Genomic DNA, 20,237 nt, shown 5'->3' with positions numbered 1-20,237 from the left:
GTAGGCACCTGCCAGGGTAAGTCATCTTCCCTTTATTTATTTATCATCAAACAATGTTAGGAAATCCATATATCATACATAACAGCATGAATAACTCCATTGAGATGCTTGCCCTACCCGGGCAATGTATCATGGGAGTTGTAGTGCACATGAGTTCCTTGCTGTACTGTGCGGTGATGACTACACCAAACAGATCTGTATGTCATAAACATTTCACAAACACATGAACCACAGTTACAACAATATTGCGAACAAAAATTAACCATTTATTTGCACTATCTATATTAATGCATTTCCACAGATCACATCCCAGATGTTTCAGAAACAATTGGCGTTGAAGGGGCTATTGACACAGATGTGGGAAATTGAGGACATAACATCACCATCTACTCAGCTCATCACCCCAACTCCAACTGCCAGGAGAGCAACTATCTTCTCCCTACCAGACTTTGTGGGCAGGGATGAGGGACAATTGCAGAGCAAGGATACCACAACGTCTGTGGCCAGGACACACAGGCAGTTCAGGGGGCAAATATCAGCAGTCCACAATGATAATGTATCAGACAACATGTCAGAGAGTTCTCTTGTATTTGGTGGCTTGGAGAAGTCCATCATCTCTGTACAGCGCCTGTAAACAAAACAAATAAAGGCTGTCAATTGTCATCTGCTATGAATGTCTATGTCAATACAGCAATTAGAGAAAGGGCGGGACTGGTGGATTTGTGCCATGGAGAAAGAGCACCGTGTGCAAAGACACAGGCAGTACTTGCCACACTTTGATTCCTTCACCTGTTCCATTAACCAATTGGCAGTAGCCACAACAACATCAGCTAGTGCAAGTGACCACAGCCCTTGAGAATATTCAGATCCACAGCCTCTGTATCTGCAACATCCCACCTCCCTGAGAGAGTGAAGAGGGCTCTAGCCTCTATGGCACATTAATTCAGGAGGCATGCAGTTCCAGGGGTTCACACCAAAACACTTCTGGGAGCGACATGTCAACAGTTCCACAGCCCACTGTTGCTGACAAGGCACCCATCCCCAGAAGCTGGAAGAAGTGAACCACTGAACAGTCAGAGTAATGCATGAACTTTGTTTTGTTTGTCATTACATACTTTGCTGCTTAGTTGAAATTATGTTACATCCACAATCAGTACAGTTGGTGGTCTCTCAGTTATTCACTATGTATTAACATCATGTGTGATGTCTATTTACTAGATATTTTCATTAATCTCAACTCAGAAATAGCTGTTGGTTATCTCAGTGAATTGTGTTCATCCTTCTGCTGCACGTGTACCCTCCTGCTGCACCTGCAGTGGTTGTAATTCATCATCAGAGTCAGATTCAGGCTCCATGGGGATGTTGTGCAGATCTTTATCCACTACAATGTTGTGCAGTATGGCACATGTGAAGATGATCTTGTAATACATCTCAGGTCTGTACAGTAGTGCTCCGCTGGTCTTGTAGAGGAGGTGAAACAGGGACTTCAGGATACCAAACATCCTCTCTCTGATTTAAAGTGTTGTCCTGTGTGCCCTGTTGTACTGCCTTTCACTTCTTCTCCTTGGAGTCATTGATCACGTGAGTATCCAGGGACGCAAGGCATATGCACTGTCACATTAAGAGCATGAGAAGGAAAACCATTAGGTCACATCACATACACCTTTCTGCCCCCTTTATTCATTGAGCCTGCTATTCTCTTACCTAGCATAAAACCATTGTCAAAATCATTCTGTGACAGTTAGTTTGGTATTCCACTGTGGTGGGACATGAATGAGTTGTGGGCTCTGTCTGGAAATGTGTCCACACAGTCATTTATGATACAGAAGGCATCACACACTATCTGCAAATTGAGTGAGTATGAGCTTTTCCTGTTCCTTTATATGAATTCAGTTGCTGAGGGAGGACATATGGCAATATGCATACCATCAACAAAGCCATTGACATTGGAGAACTGTAATACCTGGTAGAACATGAATTTTGTTTTTTGCAATAATTGGGGGTATTGGGGAAAGATATGTATTAGTTAACTTTGCTAACTATGATGTCAAGGAACCCGTAAAAGAACCTGGAAAATGCACTTCGTGACACTCTTCCTGCCACTGCTATGATCCCCTGGTAACTGGCAGAAGCTAAAAGGTGTCGGCAATACAATACCTGCACATGTGTTGGGATTGCATTGCTTCTGAATGTTGCGGTCTGCAGCTGAGGTTGTAACGCAGCAATTAATTGCAGAATTTCCTCTCTACTGAGTCTGTAGTTCTCATATATCTCCTCCACAGGCTGTTCAAGCAGAGTGACCCCCCACCCTAAATATCCTCTCTCGTCTCCTCCTTTTTTTCTGCCTGCCAGCCAAAATCCTCATCCTCCCTCCAAGAAATACAGAACCGCCATTCTGAGAGAGCATTATGCATTTTAGGTGCCTTTTTGTAGTTTGCACCTGGTAACCACCTGATCCAAATCAAAGGTAATTGCTTTTCCTAAATGGCCATTTTGCAGACTACATGCAATTAGGAAATCCTTTGTACATGCTGTTAGTGATTCACAATTTGGTAATCCCTATTTGCGATTTTTCTATTTTGTGAGTTCAAAAATGCAATTTGTACGAGGTAGAAATTGCATTTTGCACCATCGCAAATGCCTTTCGTAAAAACTGAAATGGCATTTTGCATTTCCTAATGGGCTGAAATTGCGATTCACACCTTTATGAAATGCAAAATGCCTTCGTACATACAGCCCTTTATTATTCAAAGTAGCATATGCCTGTAAATCACACATCATTTTTTTAATAGTCTGTATGCCTCAGCCATCTAAAATAGAACCTGCATTAATAGTGTCATTTATTGAAACTTTTATCACATAAGGCAATTGAAATGTCTCAGTAGGTCCTATTATCTGGTATGGAACCTTTTCCCAACACGGACACAGGATAAACTGTGATGTTTCTGACATAGAGATCCCTTTAAGCTCTGTTGGACAGAGTGCGGCTGCAGTTAATTAACGACAGGTGGTATAATTGTTCTTGCAGGGACGAAGTGTACATTCAGTAGCAGTAGAACAACGGTCATCACTGATAGTCACATGATAAAAAGAAAAGTTCCCAAAGTGATCCAGGCATAGGACCAAGGCTGAATCAATTATCTGTAAACAAAAAAAAAACAGGAAGCAATCTCTGGCATGAAGTGACAGTAGAGTGTGTTGAAATATCCTCTGTTCAATATCCAGAGTCATTCTCATAATTAGTTGGCTCTCTAAAAGGCATCATCTTGAATGATGTTGAGTCAGGAGATGGTTCAAATTAAACCATGGATTTGCGTTGAACAGTTGGAACTGTAGTGAAGGCAGCATCAGATTCATCTGTGGAATTTAATGTTCTGTGTAGAATTGGAGTGTTAGTCAAATATCCCCAGCTGGGAACTCAAGCAAGCAATGTTACTATTTTGTACATGAGGTAATTCATTCACTGTAGGGAGAGGTTGAGAGCTTCTACCCTGACTTCTTCTGAATGTCTGTGATGGTCTGTTGTAAAGGATCAGCCACATAGTGCTTTTTCATGTGGATGATGGACACCTGTGTGTTACTCCTTGAACCAGACAAAGGAGGTAGGACACCAGTTCTGTTGCCTTTTACCGTAAGGACTCTAGTGGGTGGGCTGTAAGATGGTTCAAAGGCTTGCTTGTTGTTGATCTTTTCATGAACTAGGCCCCCAACTTTGAGAACCCACCGTCAGCAGCAGTTATTATATTCTCTCCACTGGTGGCGGCGTCAGAGTAGATGACATTGAATAACTTGTCTCTGACAACGTTTCTCCAAATCAGATTTATCTTTATCTGCCACCTTCCCAGGATTATTTAAACAGACACATACATAGGAAGTCTGAAGAGAACTTCGTATGGAGTGTGGATTCTCAATGCTTGTCTAGGCAAGTTATTTAATGCTCTCTAGAGTCCATAAAGATCATGGTACCAAATAAGAACTGAAATTAATACCCTAGAGGTCACTGAACGTTTAATCATTCAATTAGCATGTTCAACTAAACTGTTAGATTCTTCCCTAAACAAGTTGCTGAATTGCATGTAAACTCCCAAAGCAGACATTGTAGTGGATCCTATTTAGCTTTAATGGGAATCAGGAGTTTTGCTTAGCCTTCTGGCTTACAGACATGTGCCCCCGTCACCTAGTGACTTTTAACCTACTTAGCTTCCTCTGTTTTGGCACATATATTGAATTATTTCTTCCAAGATGGCTGCTATGTTTTTAGTTTGGAAGTTGTTATAGTTTCACGTTATCAGTGCCACTCTGTAAAGGCGTCACCGTCAGCGTCAAAGATAAATGAGATACGGAGATTATTACATTGTGTACCATTCCACTTTCGTGTGACAGTAACATAAAGTACCTTTTCAGGGAATTATTTATATAATTGCCACAGTAGGCATGCCTTCTTATCTATTGTATGGAAACAAACCTGCGTCAGGAGTGCTACAAGATCTGTATAAATGCATTTCACTCAGACAAGATAATCAGAGGGATTCCCACCAGATGCCATTGATGCTTTCTATGCTACACGTCGCCTTGATGCTGACCCAGTCTTCATGTCACCATGGAGTCTGATCTAGAGACCTCATTCTAAGGTAATGATGGTTGGGGGTCTCTTGTCATGGACGTGGTACTGGCAGATTAGGTTTAACATACCTAGCTCTCTTTAGGTTAGGGATTAGGTTCATAATGCTAGGTTATTAGTGTTCATTTCACATCTATTTCATATGTTATATCAAGATGGTGGGGGTCTTTGTATTCATGACTCTTGGTTTTACCATTCTGTTTCTTTAATTGTTCATTATCCTAACCTTTGCAGCCCATGCAATTTACAGTAGATTGCAGTCTTGTTAATAAAACCTATAGAAAACTTTACTGCACCTCTTTCCTTGCCTGTGTATGACTGAGACATGTTGTTCATGTGAGAAAAGGGTAATCGCTGTTTAACCACAACCTCCCTGAAATGTTGCACTCTTGAGTCAATGCATAAAGGCTGCCACAAATCACCTTTTACTGTTTGGGTTTTTGGTGAGGTACTGCTTGTGAGCCGTGAGGGTTGGGCCAACAGTTGCGACTTGTAGGAGTGGTCCAGTCTACAAACAAAAGTACTGTCATCCCTAAAAAAGCAGTCTTGCCTAGAGCAGGAGTCAAACTACAATAACATTGAATCCATGTAAGCCTTAGAGGTGAATGTAGGACAGTTATCTGAGAGAAATGAATGTCCTGCTCTTATTGTTACCAGTCACTGTCAATCCTTTAGGATTAATGAAGCTTTACATTTCTCTGTGGCCACAACCATGAAAATCAAGGACATTAATCACTTGCACCCAATATGTACTTACATATAGACTAGCAGAATTTATTGGACTGATGTGGTGCAAGTAAATCACACTGAAGGGAGTGCTCGAGACTGTGAGAGGAGTTAGCGAGGTTCTCTTGACAGTGGAAAGCCTAATCTGTTAACAAGTGTCACACTTTCTAAAATAATCTCTAGTCTGTTTATATAACCAGGCCACCACTAATGTTGCTGTAGCATTGCTATGGTTGCATTGACCACTGTGTAGGCACATGCCAATCCCTCATGAGCCTCTGTGATTAAATCTAATTTGGATAGTTTATTAAGTATTATACTGTCTCGTACTCCTGGTAGTTTTACTACATGAGTATAGTCTGAATTTAGGATGTAAGAGTACTTGGAAGAAAAGCCTGCTGGAGGCTTTCTACCTTGCTTGGTTGTATGTATGTGTCAGGGGTCTAGCTAGTTCACAACAAACTGTCAGGGATACTAGCTGATTTCTAGTCAAGGAAGCACAATGCTTTCTAAAGAAGGGATTTCATATAAACATGAGAATACCTGCTGGCTTGGAGGGAAGCAGGACAAAAACAGGTTGGAACAGTAAGTCAGCAAGGTGAACTGTCAAGATAACACTAATACAAACAGGAAGGTAAAAGCAGGGAAACGGTAGACAAACTATCATCAGTGGTAGTTTGTCTGCTCATTGAAAGTGATCTCTTTGTGAGATAAAAAAGATCTTATGGGAAGACAAGGAGCAGATTAATCTCGCAGAGTTCATGGAGACACTCAGCAACTTATATAAGGGAAGGAGTGCTGAGTGGTTCTCTGTGCCAAATGCACAAGCCTTCAAATCTAACTGGCACTCATGGAAGCCATGAAAATAAGGATATAATATAAACCCAGAAGGAGACAAAGGAAAATAGTGGAAGGAATACAGAAACAGGACCTGAGCTTTGGGAAAATCTGGACTGGAATAAGGATCAGGAACAGGACTGTAATAAACCAACTGAGTATACTGGAAATCTGTATACTAACTAGAACAAGACAGAACAGGGACACAGGTAATCAAAACAAGGAATCTGCAGATACCAGACATGTCTGAATTTTTGCAGTCAGGACCAGAGTCATGGGACATAGGGAAACAAAAAGGCAGGATAAACAAAAGACAGGCAACAGATACAAACAACTAATCAGAACAGGAATGTAGAATTAAACAACAATGAAAACTAAAATCACAAGCAAGCCTGGAATATAGCTGAAGAATCACACAGAGAGCAACGAGATTCAGTTGCAGGTTACTGCATGCTTGGCTTAGCAGGCAGAAAAAGCAGGAGGCTCTCGGGAGGAGCACAGGTGCAGGGATAGAGCCAAGTGCAATCAATCAGGTGCTAGGAATCAGGAAAGTACCAATGAAGGGAAGGCAAAACTTGGACTTAGAAAGGGGAAAACCAAGGAAACCAGCAGAGACAGGACAGGACACAGGAAAGCCAGGTACAGAGTATGGGTTAGAGCAATGGGAGTAAAAAGTCCAGAATGCATATGTTAGGAGGTCAGAAAGGTCATGTGATCCAGGATTCAAGGTCGATGATAGAATATCACTACCAGGGCATGATTGGGGCAAGGTCTGTTTACAGATAGTTCTACAGGGAACATGATGAATCGGGACAACAGTGTGGAAGCCTGGACTGTAATGCGAAGTGTATTTGACAATGCAAGCTGTAGAAGTGTATAACATCATATTCAGGGATAAAGGCAGGACTCCAGAGGGCCTTTGTGAGCACTGCCTGGTGGTTAGATGGTAACATTCTAACCGTATGGATGTTAAGATATCTGTGTCAATCTTTGTTTTACATCTGGTTAGGACTGCTACTCCTACAGTCTGAATTGCAGCCATCGCAACCAAGTCAGATGCACACTTCCCTTAGGAATGCCATCACACTAATGGTCCAAAGCGTGCCTCACTTGGACCAGTAGCAAATTATATTGCAAGACAGCTGCCTTTCCCCAAAGCTGTTCATTTTTTATAGATTTTCTATTCAAAACCCAATGTTTTAAGTCCCCATTGTAACCTTACACAAATAAGGATGAATCAAAAACAATGAGGGTTGCAACTGACGTGTCAGCCATTTGTACTGCAGTTAATAGGGCATGAACTTCTGCATGTTGCATAGAGCTATTACCTAGGATTTTCGAATGGGTATGCTGTGGGAGGAATTCACATCTTTTACTACATCTTGCACCACCATGCAGGCTGCGAAGTACTTAAATTTGTTTTTGATAAACAGATTTTATTGAATTTTGCAATAAAGATACAAAGAAAGCATGATGTCATACCATAGAAAATAAGTTAGTAGAAGGTCCTATGTGTGAACTCAATCCCCGTCCTTGTCCTTCTACCTCATTTCCCACCCCTAAATTTCATTCATCGATAGTAGAGACATTAATCCAATTTGGCAGATAATCTATAGTATGCCCACCATTTACCTCAATGTTTTCAGAATTTTTTGGGACATCCCGAGCCCTATAGATCAGCTTCCCCTGTCTTGCGCACCAATCCATGCCAGTATACTACTGTGTCAACTTTGGGGAGTTACAGTGTTTCCAAGGTTGTGCTATGTCCTTTTTCACAACTAACGTTGTTAGGCCAACTAGGGCTCTGTCTCCCCGGGAGCCCCCAAGATCCTCCATCACTCCCAACAGTGCCAATTAAGGAGTCAGCTGGATTGGAAAATCCAGAATGGCTGAAAATGTGTCACTAATTCTGGACCAATATGGGGTTATTATTGGGCACTGCCACACCACATGAAATAAGTCATCTGTGGGAGAATGACAGCCCATACAATTTGGATCTGAAAGGATACCTGATGTGTACAGGCATCGGGGAGTCATATAGATCTGGTGTAAATGTTGTAGTTGTGTCTCGCATTAGTGGGATAAGATTGCTAGATCCTGGGGGGCCATGCATACTTCCCACCATTTAACCTCCACCAACTCCTTGACCCACTCATCCCACTTCTGACGAAGCTGTGTCAGTGTCCCTGTGGCAATGTTTCCCAGGGTGCGATATAATTGGGAAATACGACTGTGCCCCATTGCTCCCCATCAACAGCTTCACTTCGAGAGGGTTAAATTCTGGGAGGTTCTGAAGGCATGCACTGTAGCAACCAAGACCGTGACAAACCTGAAGGTATATATGAAGTTGAGTTTGAGAAAGTGAGAACTGGGCCTGAAGGTTAGCAAATAAATATATATCAGACCCATGCTGTATGTCAACCGCACAGTTATCCCCAGTTGATGCCACTTAAAGTACTTACATTTTGTTTCCACAGCTGGTTATGCAAAGCTATCTGTATTGAATATGCTCTGGTAAGACTCAATGAGCAAAGCGTTGAAGTTTGAACAATATGGTGTACATGTTGAAGAAAAGCCTATGTAAGAAAGGTGGGATCACACAGAAACTTTACATCAACTGTACTTAAGGAGGAGGCTCATTGCACCCATCTTGGGTATAGTGCGCAAACATTGGGAATGCTTGTCATGGTAGCTGCCTCTTGGGCTGATGTGGGAGAATCTACACTAAATAGTTTTTCCTGCACCAAGGGGCACTCCTTCAAAATACCTGCCTGCATAGCTGCAAGACTCCTTTTAATGGAAGCAAGACATGCTTCAGCTGGGGAATAAAAGTGAGATTTGTTTACAAAATGAACAGTCTGTCCCGCATTGTAAGTCACATAAGTATAACCAGAAGGACTTGGTATCACTCTAATAACCAGGTTGGTCTTACTGTCCTGGTATGTACATTTTTAATTTCTAACATGTCTGCCTGCAGATCATGCAAGATATCAGTGTATTTGTCTAGTGTTTTGGTGAAAACATGGTAGAAAGCAAGTCATACAAGGGCTTCACTCGCTCAGCGTACAACATCAAGTAAGTACATCCAAAGTTCAGAAATCCCAGAAGTGTAATGGGAGGATGCAAGGTAGCACACTTCAAAGGAATTCAGAAGCTAAACCTTTGCCCTAGCTGAATGACTCGTATCCTAGGAAGGTCACCGTAAGGTAGGGAATGTTTGATGTTTTTAAAGTGAACCCTTTAACTGAGTAATGTTAATATGGTCACAACTCTGTCCACCGCAGTCATGGAATCATCATCTGAAAGTCAGATTAGGGGTGGATGGAACGTTACTCTCTCAACACAGAGTTCTGGCTAACGTGAAGAACGTGAAGAACGTGAAGAGCGGCTATCAGGATACTGATAGAGTTCAGGTTTTTTAATTTTACTGCTGTCTTTTAAATTGTTACCACCCCTACTAGATTGTCAGGATGCAGGTGATCCAGTTTTCTCGTTCTCCCCGTTTCTTCTTTCCTTCTGTTGCAGATTTCTCTTTAAAGGAACCCTCATTGTCATTTGTAGTTTTTAAATATGGCTTAACAGGTCTGGTAAACAAGATATCATGATTCATAGAAGTATACACCTCTGTGAATTTTTTGGGTATTTCCAGTTCACGATCCTGAACTGGAACTATTTCCAGTCTTTGTCATATGGCCAAAACCAAAGTTTCTCCCTTAATGTTGCTTGGGATGATAGAGGAAACTATAGAGAAGTTCCCCATTAACTTCTTTCCTAAGTCTGGAGTTGGTTCAGCTCCGTGCTCGATTTGTACCTGTTTAAGTACTTCAGGGAGAACTACCAATGAGGGCGTGCCATGCGTGTTAGTGTAAATGCATGCAAATATGTTTCCCCAGATGTTGCACTCCTCTATGCATAGCACCATCCCAAGACACATAGTCAATATTTTACATTTGTCTTGGGATGTAGTGTATGGATATACTGCTTTTAACTTGTTTTTATGAGCAAGCCAGAAAGCTATTTCATCACGCTTCATGGGTGCTTTTCCTATGATAGCATTAAAAGTCTGTGGAGTACTGTTTTGTACTTGTGTCGGAGTCGCTGGTCCTGCTGATAGAGCATGTCTGGAGCTCAGCCTGTATTGTACAATCTCTACAAATCTCCTGTATAAGGGGACTATGTAAATTCCTATTTCCTCAGCAAGTACTAGGTTGTCAAGGCAAGGAATGGGCTTGTAACCAACCATGACTGGCCACGTAGCCTCTTCATTGCTCAGGGGCCCTAAAAGGACATTTCTGTGTATATGGGGCAATGGACCAGCAAACCAGTCTGGTGTACCTGGTAAGTCAAAGGGATGTCCAAATCTTGGTGAACCATATAATTTGCAGACAGTTGCGCTGCTTTGTAAGCTTGAAACTTCCCTGAGGCAGCATCAAGATGCACAAACTCAACCAATGAGTAAAACATCTCAAAGGTAGATGCTGCATGTGCAGCTATTACAAATGTAACTGCCTGAATCCCCCCCACCAAAATTCGGGACACCTTGTGACTTGAAATGTGGTGTGATTTCTTCCCTGTAATTGGCTCCTATTGCAATAGGTGCCATCATGGAGAACAGATTGAGTTGAACATGGAATCAAAGAACTGCAAAGCCCACAGAATAGATAATAACCATTTATTAGCCAAGCCTGACAAATCTACAGATGAGGTGCTCCCTCATCCCCAGTAGGAGGTAACCGTAGTTACTACGGACTTCGCCTTAATAACGTAATAATGGTTCACATGTATATGTGTAAGAAGAGCCCCGAAATGGGTGCCAACTGTTGTGAAATCTGCAATTCTAGTGTAGTTCTTTAAGGTTTGAATTCCCACCCACCAGTGACACAAGTGAACTTAGTTCAATGCACTAATGCTGAAAGTGAAATACAGGTTATTGTTCCCAGAAGAACCCCACCCAATACATTGTTGAAGTGGAATCACTGCTCATTATCTGTGTTGGAAATAACCCTTTCTGCATGGTCCTCCCCAGACTTTTTGCCTTCCTCCTCCTCTTTTTCTGGCCCCCTTTTTATTGGCTTTAGGACTCTGCACTTTACCAGAGCTAGCCTGTGCTAAAGTGCAGGTGCTCTCGATCTAAAACATGGCAACATTGGCTTCTCCATGTTTGGCACATTTGATGTACAAGTAAAGTGCATTATAGGTGCCTAGGGCCTGTAAGTACAATTTTACTAGTGGCCTACAGCACTGGTTGTGCCACCCACTACAGTAGCCTTTCAAACATGCCTCAGGACTACCATCGCAGAGACTTTGTGCGCAGTTTAAACTACCATTTTGATCTGGCAAGCGTAGTCACTTTCCAGGCCTAAACCTTCCTTTTTATTACATGTAAGACAACCCTACGTTAGGCCTTGATAAGCCCCAAGGGCAGGGCCCAGTGTTTTTAAAAAGAGTGATATGCCCAGGTAGTAAAAAACTCTTAAATTAGTTTTTCACTATTGCAAGGAATATCTCTCCCATAAGCTAGTATGGGGGGTTGCCTTAAAACATCTTTTAATTACAATTTCCATTTGGGAACAGATAGAAAAATGAAATTTGAAGTCTCTGGACTCACAATTTGAAAACACATCTTTTGATAAAGGTGGTTTTTAAATTGCCAGTCTGAAAATGCCACTTTAAAAAAATGGCATTTTCATACTTTAACCATTCCTTTACTTAGCCTGCCTCTATTACACTTCTGGTCTGTGTAAGTTGTAGGTGAGAGCTACCTCTCTGCATACCATTCAAACAGCCATAAAACACACAACACTCCACTGCTCATGCATTCCATCTCCAAACCGGTGGGTCTTCCTGGGCAGGAATGGTAGGGTGGCTCCCACACTTCAAAGTGTAGTGGCTTGACCCCTTTCAAACGACAGATAACTCACCCACAGACCTCCTGGCAGACAGGAGTGGTCTAAAAGGGAACTAGGGCACTTCAAAGGCACTCTTTGAAATCTCCCCCACTTCAAAGGCACATTTCAGTTTAAGAATTGGGCCTCTGACACTATATACTCAGAACACTTCTGGACTGAAGACTTTCAACCAAGAAGAAGTTGTAGTATTGTCAGGAGGGACTGCCACTTTGCTGTTTGTTCTGCTGTGCTGGCCTGCTGCTTGCTACTTCTTGCCTGGGAGCAAGAGGATTGGACTTAACTGTCTACATCCTGCAAATCTAAAGTTTCTCCAAGGTCCTGACTAAGGTTGCCTCCTGTTTCTGAAGCCTCGGGTACATCAAAGCCTTCACCTGCAATCTTGCTTCCAGCACCTGGACTCCTCTGCTGAGAGTCCTGCTAAGTCATGCCAAATCCAGTCATGGGCCCTTGGAGGTGAGTGTGGTGCTGCAACACAACAACTGACGTACCAACACCAACTGCCTGTGTGGAAGCCGCAGACATTGCTCGCCTACTGCGCGACGCAATGACCCCGACTTAGAAGACAGCCCCAGCTTGGCTGACACAGCAGCGATGCATCAGAACCAGTACTCATTGCTTCTGGACATTAACACATCAACAACATTTCCCAATCAGGAATTAACGCATAGCCTGGAAGCGAAATGCATCGCCTTCTGTGGATCAATACATTGTCACCGAGCATCAATGCAACAAAGGTAGTGTCGGTGAGTCTTGTGACTCCTGTACCTGCCATGGCGGTCGGATTGCGCTTTTTGATTTGCTCTGGTCTAGAGAAACCAGATAGTTCCAGATAGTTCCAGTTGGAGCTATTGTCTTTTAAGCGCTGCATTTTGATCTAACCTTTTAAATCAATAACTTGATTTATGTATGTTGGGTTTTTGTTGTTTTGATCTTGTTTGACTCAGATACATAATTACTATTTTTCTAAACTGGTGTGGAGTCATTTGTGGTGTTTTCACTGTGTTCCTCTGTATATGTGCACAAATACTTACACATTGCCTCTAGAGTGTAGCCTGACTGCTCTTTGCCAAGCTACCAGAGGGTGAGCACAAGTAAACCTTTAGTGTGTATCTTACTTGCCTTGTCTAGGATTGCGGTCCCTACTTGGACAGAGTGCAAACCTCTGCCAACTAAAGACACGATTTCTAACAATCTGCATAGGTGTGATATAGCATCTACAAATGAGTCATTACAATGCCCGTTTTGCTTCTTCAAATTTTTTTTGACAACAGCTAGTCTTAAATTGAATACTTTCAATTGTGTTCCGAGTAAATGCGGGGCACAACATTTGTATCATTGACATTTCAACCCTAATAGATTGTGCTTTCTTAAAACACTGAAGTTGGTATTCCTCAGGACTAATAATGGATATTCAATTTATGACTAGCGGCTGTCATACAGAGGTCAAAGGAACAAAATGGGCATTGTAATGCCTTATTTGTGTTTATGCCACATAAGTCACTTGATCACTTTGCACAATCACTTTATCTTTGTGTCACTTTTAAAGACAGCCTTGCTTAAATTCTTTTTCTGTCAAACCTTGGTATATGAATGACAATATACAGAGGAAACTAGACTCTTGTGTGTTTCTAATCATTTATTGACATGATGTGATTTGAAGACAAAGGGGCATACTTAAGAGCCCCTAACGCCACTGGAGCATCACTTTTCGTGACGCTCTGGTGGTGCACTGCCATACACCGTATTTACAGGGTGATGTTAAGCCACTTTCTGTGGCTTAACCTCACCTTGTAAATACGGCCCCTTCACAGGAAGCACTTTGCCTGGAAGGGTCGTGCAATGGGTGTTGCTGTGGGTGTGCCACAGCAACACCCATTGCATTTTTAATCTGCCTCAGATTTACGGGTTTTCATAACATTTCTCCTTGTGTTTTGCTCTCTCTATGTGTGCGGCATATTGCAGCACACAAAGGAAGAGCAAATCGCCATATAAGATTGTTTTTGTGCAGGAAGGTGTTCATGCATTGCGCCACTTTGTAAACCCTTGTGCCACATTATGCCTTCACCAGGCATAATGTATGCAAGGGGGGCGTTCCCCCATTAGGGGGGCAAAAAAATGGCGCAAGGAAATGTAAGAGATTTCCTTGCACCATTATTCTCTGCACTTTTAACACGTGTTCAGAGCAGGTGTTAAAAGGGGGCATACCATTATTTAGAATGGGCACACATGTACTCTGCAGGAGTAGCGCCAAACTTTTGCAGTGTAAAAAAAATTACACTATTGCCCCTACCCTGCACCATGGTGCTCCGTATTTTAAATACAGCGCACATATGGTGGAAGTAGGGGGGAGCTAAAGGGCACAAGGAAACTGGCTCTGCACTGGGTACAGCACCACTTTCCTTAAATCTGCCCCAAAGTGTTTGAAGCAATATATATATATATATATATGGATATATATATATATATCCATATATATATATATATATATATATATATATATATATATATATATATACATATATGGATATATATATATCTGTATATATTTATATATATCTGTATATATTTATACATATATATATATATGTGTATATATATATATTTTTATTTTTTTCTTCTGCAGAACCATTGTAGCAATATATTAAAATAGAGTCAGGGCCTACCCGAGATGAAGTTGGGCTTTATGCACTTTACATCAACTTGTAGACCTGAACTTCTCATACCAGTCATTACACTCCAGTAATCCACTTCCATGACTCAAAAGGAAAGGCAGAAAATTGTGATAATCTAGTACTGCCTATTTCACCCCAGGTCTCTAGCAGAGCACTGTATAACCATCTCCAGAGGAGAGGGGGTGGCAGGTAATTAAAAACAAAGATGATTGGAGTTGAGGTCTGGCGGGTACAAAGTTTGTGGGTATGCCTGTCTGTGTGTTTAAATGTTTGTGTGTCTATCTGTGTGAGAGGGAGTATGAGCGTGACTGCTGCCTGCCATCGTTCCTTTCTAGAATTTGCACACCTGGCCCACAACATCTTGGGCATATGGTTGACCCTCACTTAAAGGGTCAAGCTCCGGCATGACAGCACCAACTTCAGATGCAATAGTGGCTACCCTTGGCATGGTGGTTCTTGCTCATGGCATAATGTTGGCCTTCATATAATGAGGGTAGTTCTTGGTGGTAGTTTGGGGATCCTTGGCATGATGATTCCCACAAATTAAATAATATTGGTATTAGCATAATTGAGGCCATCCTTCCCATACTGTGGTCAATTTAGGCCTAATAGTGCCCTTCTTCTTATCATAATGTTGGCCACACATGGTACACTATGGGCATGCTTGACTTGATGGTGTTCACCCCTAGGATAATGCTGCTGTGCTATACTGATGGCCATACTTGGATTATTATAGACATATTTTAGATGATGAGTCTCACCTATTGCATAAAGGCTGGACCCGGCATAACATTATTTCTTATCATATTGTGTGCATCCCTGGCATAATAGAGACCCCCCTTGACATCGTACTTCCCGCATAATACTAGAAATTGTTTGCTAATTCTGTGATGAATTGCCATTGTAGATTTCATCACTGGAATAAGTTTGGCCATGGTATAATGGTGTCCAATTGTAGCAGGTATTTATTAAAACGAAGAGCCGTTATTTCAGGACAATAATAGTTTTTCATGACTATGGTAGTCTTTTGTTTTGGGTAAATTGACTGTAGGGCAGTGGTGGCTGGTGCATAGGAAGCATTGACCAGTGTTTGACAACAAAGAGAAGGCCTAGCAATAGCTGCTAGAGCTAACCAAACAACTCAACTGATTTTCATATCATGCTTTCATGTACAATATCAGTGCCATGTCACCGATAAAGTTTATAGCGTCAGAAGGGAGCATGAAGGTTCCTTTGCCATCTACCTGCAGAATCCAGGGACAGTATGCAGATGGTCGGCTGGATAGTGTATGCGTGAGACGCATATATCCGTGCTGTAGCCCTCACACAGGTACAATCCATAGGGAGCAGTGCAAAAAAGGATAAGCTTTCTAAGGCTGTCACTTCTCATGTACCCATGGAAACCCAAAATCCCCCCCCAACCCTGATCTTTGAGCCTGGCAAAGTACTGTAAATTTCATACTATTTACAATATGTTTTACTGTGGAAGACCTATTGAGAGCATCATACTAAGACAGTTACAGCAAATACTGTACACATATCACCTTTTTGACTGTTGTCATGGGGACTTTCAGGTAAAACATTGCACAGAGTCAGTACTGTTGATACTTACAGATAAGGTGTCATGGCATAAATGGCAAAAGTAGCATTTTTCCTATTTGTCTTGATCAACTGCAGCATTTAATTCGGTTGGCTATCTAATACTGTTGATAGATCTACCAGCCTAAAAATAAGAGGGCCTTTTTGGATTGGATCAACACATTTTCATCCAGTTGCACAAAGTGAGCAACTATAATGTTGCATAGGTTAGCTGTAAATGGGATTGGCTTTAAGTGCTGCACTATTTAAAATATATGCTGTGTCCCTTTTAGCGTTGAATGTATAGTAGATGAATAATGATAACTACATTATCATTCTACCACAATGTTGTGGCAAAAGTCTTGTGTCTGCAAAAATATCGTGGGACATAACATTTTAAAACTTGTGCCCCTTGTCATGCATATTGTTGTAATTAATTATGTCATTTCAGTTGTTGCAGTGATGTTATCATTAATATCATAGAACATGCCATAAGTGATGTAGTATGTGAGGTAATTAGCAGTAAATGCAAGGGCCTGAGTAATAGTTACTTGAGAGCAACTGGTGAATTTCAGTGTTTTGTTCATTTATGTTTTAATTAACATTTTCACCTAAATATAACATTCCTTAAACCTTTGTTTTTCCTAAGTGAATTACAATTTTTAATTGAAAGGAACCTATTATTAAAATTTCTGACTATAACGTCAGTGAATTTCTCTGTTTTTTTCATAATGAAAGAAGTCTATTGCAATGCGCATTATGGGGTTGGGCGCAGGGCCTTCTCTGTGTTCCCTGTGGCCAAGCCCTGCACCCAAACCCCCACTGGCACCAAACCTCATGCTGCACATTGCCTTCAGCTGTGCACAGTGCGAGGTAGGATACAGAGCCAGTAGCCAGGCCCTGAAACAACCCCTTGGCGGGCAACCTACCATCCACAGCACACTGTCTTCAGTCAGTAGGCTTGCCTTACTTAAAATGATTCTCTTTATATTGTTAAACATAGTCAGCCGTGCAGGGCATTATTCAGAGGGCCTGGCTTGTAGGAATCCCAATACTCCTCTGGCCGCCAACAACCTACTGCTCATGCAGAAGGGATTGGATACCTGTCTGGCCATGTGGCTGAGCAGTGTGGCTCCGGGCACAAGGCTGGGATACTGCGTACGGCTGACTACATGTAATAAGATGAAAGGTGTCATTTTAAGAAGGGCAGACCTAGTGGCTTTATCAAGGGGTCAGCACATCAACAAATTGGCTTTGGCTTTGTCAAAAAGTAATCAATTACTATAATAAAATGCACCATTCATAAATTCAGTTATTGCAATTTCTAATAATAGTGACTGTCTCAATTATTTTCATTAATCATTGTTTTAAACAAAAACATGTGCTTGAGTTTTTTTCAATCCACAAAGTGCAGCCATACGACCAACCACAAGGGGCCCTGCACTCCAGCTGAAGAGCAAACTGCTCCAGTTGGAACATTTTAAAGATATGGTAGACTCTCCTGGGCTCATGAATTCAATGACCCAGGAGACTTACTTTTTTTAATGTTCCTCGGGGCTGCTACTATCCCTGTAGGCCCTCACACTTTACTGATGGTGCTCTCCACCCCAATAAACCATAACTTGTGCCCCTGCCATGCACAGTTTTCCCTCAATAATATCATCAATAATGTCATAGAAGATGCCAGGACTGATGTAGTATGTGGGGTAATTAGCTGTGTATGGCGAAGGAGGGAGTTATAGTTACCATAGGGCACAAGTTATAGTTTCTTGAGATAAATATAAATTTAACTGTTGAATTTCTATGGTTTTGTTTGTGTAAACCTAACTATATCATCACTGTAAGCATTGTTTTTAAGTGAATTTCTAATGATTTTTTAATTATATTTCCCAGCTATAATGTCCGTATAACTTTTGTTGTTTTTAGTGAATCTATAGGGATGAAAAACATTAAGTAATATTTAATTACCTTACGCTAATCCGACCCCTGCTGCCTTCAGCCATATGCAGAGAGGGGTCGACAACAGGGTCCTGGCCTGCATGCAGGCACTGTGGCCAACCCAAGCAGGCACCTAACCCTGACTTTGGCTGTGCACAATGAGAGGGTCAGCCTTAGGGCTTGCCTGCAGCCAATCCTCCACAGGCACCCAACCCTGTGAGGGACCTTTGGTTCTGCATGGTGGGGGATGGTCCCAGGGCCTGGCCTCATCCAGCCTTGCGCTGCACATGGCCTGTGGCCAACCCCTCACATGCCGGCAACCCTGTGGGAGGCACACATCTCCCCTATGCGGACCCATTTCGGCCACAGGGACCCTATCCCCTGGGGTCCATCCATATAGTAAATGGGGGGGCATGCAGCCATTCTCCCCAGGCTGATTTTGGCCCTCAGGGGCACCCATCTCCTGGGACCTGGCCATCAAAAATAAGGGAGAGAGCGACACAGACCTCATCTTGGGCCAACATTGGCCAAGAGGACCACTTCCCCCTGGGCATGGCCATTCAAAAATATTAGAGAATGGCTGCATGGCCCCCTCCTCTGGCCAATTTCAGCCCTGGGGAACCCAACCCCTGGGGCCCAACCAGTGTGTGCAAGGGTAGGGGGGCCTTGTGACCCAACTCCTCTGGCCGATTTTGGCCCCTCAGATCCCATCCCTCAGGGCCCAGATAATCAATGGTGGGTACCCTGGACCCTCTCCGGGCACACAGTATCTTTTTGTTGGTGGTGCTGGAGGAGCCCCTCTGCCCCTGCTGTCCTTGCTGCCTCCCCACTTCCAGCGGGAGCCAGCATTGCTCCTGCATGCACGGAGTAGTAAACAATGCTGCTCCCTGTGTGCGGGAGCAATTTTTTTCATCTGTTTATCGCCTCACTTTACACAAAATATTGAATATTAGAAACTCAAAAAATAAATTAAAGATTTTTTCACTTTAAATTTAGTAAGAATAGATTGAGGAAAACATTTACAGACATTTTCTGGTTAGCAAAGTTTATTGTAAGTAAAACATATATATTTTGAAATATTGTGACTATGAGTTATAACATTTGCATAAGGAGTAATTATTGATACAAAATATAGAATTTTGGAAACTAAAAAATAAATTAAAGTTTTTTTAACTTTAAATTTAATAATGATTGATTTAGGAAAACATTGTGAGACATTTTCTGGTTAGCGAAGTTGCTAGTATGCAAAACATATTTGTTTAAAATAATGTGCATTTTCAGTTGTAACATTTGTGTAAAGATTCATTTTGTATGCATGTTAACTTTGTATGAAATGCCTCAAATTGCCTCTAAGGTCAGTAGGCCTTTGTCAGGACCAAAGTGCCCCTATCAATTCTCTCTGAATCCAGCTGTATTTCACAATTTGTAGTGATTAGCAAACAGTATACATACACTCATGCACATTTAAATATTTTTTATAGGATGCGAGGATTATTATCTATAGAACAGTTAAATTATACCATATTTAAAATTTAAACCACATCATGCCAGTGGGACACACTTAGGTGGTAATACTCTTGGTGTAGGCACTGCAGATGTCAGTACGTGGTTTGCTCACAAGTTGTTCATAGATCACATAGGACAACAGGTAGTGATGCAGAAACCATGCATATATCTAAGGCCTGTTCTAAATAGGCCACTCTCTCTACTTCACTGACCCCTGGCTGGGATTAAAATTGCCTCATAGGATGTGTGTGTGGGAGTAACAATTTTTTAGTCACACTGTGCATGATCGGTCTCCATGCACTGCTTCTACCACTTTATATTATCTCACATAAACCATGTAAAGTAATAGTATTTACAAAAACAGTTATAACATTGCAAGTCAAATCTTTTGTGATAACACAGTGTATGGTAGAACGCCGAGTTATAGTTAATGTAGTGTGGCTTTGGAGT

General features: G+C 41.9%; 1 long non-coding RNA gene across 1 annotated transcript in view; it reads right to left on the bottom strand.

Moving 5' to 3' along the window:
* Window positions 1–245: 245 nt before the first annotated feature.
* The window catches only part of LOC138295798 (uncharacterized), a 28,111-nt gene continuing 8,119 nt past the window's right edge, over window positions 246–20,237 (bottom strand). The window contains exon 2 of the long non-coding RNA XR_011203687.1: window positions 246–628. This is a non-coding gene — a long non-coding RNA (uncharacterized lncRNA). The remainder of the gene's footprint in view (window positions 629–20,237) is intronic.

This window comes from Pleurodeles waltl, chromosome 1_2, assembly GCF_031143425.1.
Source record: "Pleurodeles waltl isolate 20211129_DDA chromosome 1_2, aPleWal1.hap1.20221129, whole genome shotgun sequence".
Lineage (NCBI taxonomy): Eukaryota > Metazoa > Chordata > Amphibia > Caudata > Salamandridae > Pleurodeles > Pleurodeles waltl.
The sequence above is the reverse complement of the archived record's forward strand: the minus strand, read 5'-3'. Positions and strand labels throughout refer to the sequence as shown.